Source organism: Lactuca saligna, chromosome 2, assembly GCF_052625555.1.
Source record: "Lactuca saligna cultivar CGN05327 chromosome 2, ASM5262555v1, whole genome shotgun sequence".
Classification (NCBI taxonomy): domain Eukaryota; kingdom Viridiplantae; phylum Streptophyta; class Magnoliopsida; order Asterales; family Asteraceae; genus Lactuca; species Lactuca saligna.
In genome coordinates, this window is record NC_136418.1 from 184,462,271 (window position 1) to 184,465,651 (window position 3,381).

A 3,381-nucleotide genomic window follows, 5' to 3' on the forward strand; every position below is an offset into this window, starting at 1 on the left:
TATATATATATATATATATATATATATATATTCAGATTCATTTGAAACCATACTAATTTTGTGAAACCGTGCGACCAAATGTAAAGATATTTTTAAAATGTAAAATAAAAGGAGAAATCCTAGAATGTTGAATGTTGAAAGATGAATTAAACCCTAGAAATGGAAACGTCAGCGATATATATCCAAGATTTTTGAACAGAAATTGTGAGATTTGGAGAAATACAGAGATAATGAATGAATCGGGTCAGAATAGCTTAAGAATAGGGGATAAGAGATTTAACCTTTTCAACTGTTTGACCATATGTACTCTACTCTTTTTGTAATGGATAAATTGATTGTACAAATGCATTGTATGCTTGTACGATTTAAAATTCAACGTTTGACCAAAAATGTTTTATAAGGTAATTAAGATATATATATATATATATATATATATATATATATATATATATATATATATATATATATATATATATATATATATATATATATATATATATATATATATATAGTGATACCTCATTATTTTGTAAGAACTCTCAAGTATATATGTTACTTAGCATTCAATTTGATGAAAACATAAAAATATAAACTTTTAGTGGTGATGAAAAAATAATAACATAAAGTTTTTACTGTTAAAATATAAAAGTTTAAATTTAAAGAAACACATCAAACAAGGGGAACGATGGCAACATTGAATTCGAGGCCTCAAGTCAAGGGCTAGGGTTTGTGAAGAAAGGTGTGTTAGCACAAGAAGACAAATAAGTGAATTTAACATAATTTAAATTATGAGAAGAACGATATCACATTTTCTATAAAAATAAAAAAAAGGCTACGATGTTGATGTCTTTCAAATATTACTTTTAGATAATAGGACATATAAACTGATTTATTTTTTAAGTTTATTGTAATTTAATATTAGATAAAATAACAAAAATAATTTATAAATGAGCTTTTTAATAAACTAGTTTATAATGTTTAAAGCTGATTTTTTTTAGTTAGCCCCAAACACAATACAAACTAGTATCTTTAAACCGTTACCTCTGATATTATGGCGGGAAAACCAAATGCGACAAGAAAGAGCATAAACTATAATTAACTTCATTAATAATATATTAATGATAATAATAATGATTAACAAGCACTTAAATAATAATAATAATAATAAAAAAAGAAACAAAGAAAAAAAGTACAAAAAGTCTAAAAAGCCCCCGTACACCATAAACAGCGAAACATGGTTTCGTCCTCTTTACCTTTTATCAATCAAGCGCATTCGGGCCAGTACAGTAATTTACCACATGATTCCACACCCACTGCACCAAGAACCTCCGTCGGATCCCATGCATATTATACGTGGCACCATCTTCATCGTTCAACATCTGCCCAGTGTAGGACCCACCACCACCGGTCCCGTAAATACCCTCACATAGATCGGCGATCTCCACCGGAAACGACGGGTCTTCACCGGCGTACCAGGCGTTCGCCAACGGGTTCGAAGCTACCTCCGCAATCTCGTGAGCTATCACACTAATCATCCCGTCGATCGCCGCCTCACCATTGGGCGATTTCAGAGGTTTCAAACCAGGGATATAATCAGGTACAGAGAAAGGGTATGCACACATACCTGGGCATAATTTTGCAGAATTTCCGACCCACGCGTACGGCAGCGTGTACCCAACAATCGAAGGGAATGTAAAGTAGTGGAACCCACAGACATTTTTGCAGAAATCCTCGACGTATACGTCATCGGCGGTGAGTAAAAGGTATACACCGCCTTTCGGATGAATCGGTAAGGGTTTTGTTTTCGCCGTGACGGCGGATTTTATCACCGATTGTATGGATAGACGGGTTAGGGTTTTCCCATGAGATAACAACCGGTCGTTTTTCTCTTGCCCAAGCCGGACCGACCGGGTGATGTTGGAACCGGTTTGGTCTGTGTAGAGCTGGACGGTTTTCCACCAACCAGAAACAGACGGCGAGCGGTGGTCGGCGGCGGCTGATATTGAGTTGATGAACTCGCGGATGATTCGTTTCTGGGCGCTTGGCCAAGCTCCGTACCAGATAATGTGCACGGTGATGTTAGATGTAAGAACTGGTCCCATGTGATATTTTAATTTGACGAACTCCGACGACCCTTCGTACTTTTTATAGCCTCCGAATTCGAGCTCCGTGACGTTGTTTTTCATACGGGGCAAGGGGCGCCATGCCGTAGAAAGACGAAGGAAGCAGAAGAAGAAGAAGAAGAAGAAGAGTAGTGATAGGGTGTGAAGCGATGGCGCCATTGACCGGCGGTTGCCGCTCAGTTTTTTTAGTAGAGTGGTTGATGAAAAGTGGCACAGATACATGGATGGTGAGGCGGTGTTTGCATATATACATAGAGGACAGTTTATTTGAATGTGCGTACTAAAATTGGGTAAATTACAAATGACCGCCCTTAACCTTAAATATGCTAAAATTTCGTCCTTCTTATTTGTTAAATGGTTCTTTCACGGGTTAAGCACTATAATAATCATTTATTTCACAAAGTAATCATTAATACTATAAAAATAAATTTTCAAATTTCTCTTTTAGAAAAGGCTTTACAACCGAGCTTCTACAATTTTATTTTTTTAAATCATTAATTTTCTATTATTTTTCAGAAATAGCAACACTCTTCACTATTTTGGCAAAATAGCTACTTATACGGATTTGACTAGCGCTTTGTAATATGTAAATGCTCGTGATTTTAATGTCTAAAGATATACAAAGTTTATCAACTTAATAGAATAAATCTAAGAAACATATAGGACGGGTGCAGCAATTCGGGACTGAGTTGCAATGATTGGTATTGTCATAAAGTTAATTGAAAGCTACGTCGAATTGTTTCAAGTTCACATAGAAACTGTTTGGTTTTACCATACTAGAGTCACAAGTATATATGTGTCTTCCATAGAGGAAAATATGTAATGTGACTTTGAACACTAATATGCAACTTCCTACGATTTTCATTAATGATAGTATTTTTTAGTTTCATGACTTAAATTAAAGCGATACAAAATGATAGAAAAACATTATAAATCTATTACATGGTCATTACAAACTTAATATTCAGGCCACACAACGGGACATTATAACAAATACCTTGTCTCTTCGCGGTTAAGAAACACCATCTAATTCTAACATCTTCAAGAAGGTCTTGTTCTGCCAGAAGATCATCAATCTCCTCATCCAAATGTCAACAAAGCCTAACGAGATGGGGGTAGCCACCCTCACCATAACCCTCGAAATCCCCATTTTCTAGCTCCGACCACGATCTTGATGGGTTTTATTCATAACAAAATCATATTTTTGGTGGAAAAATATAATCATAAGTTTGCATACACCCTAAGGATCTATATTCTC

The 3,381-nt window shown here is 35.1% G+C and overlaps 1 pseudogene; it reads right to left on the reverse strand.

Annotated features, from left to right (window-relative positions):
- Positions 1–1,085: 1,085 nt before the first annotated feature.
- On the reverse strand, positions 1,086–2,370 carry LOC145028497 (protein EXORDIUM-like 3 pseudogene; annotated as a pseudogene).
- Between the last annotated feature and the right edge of the window lie 1,011 nt (positions 2,371–3,381).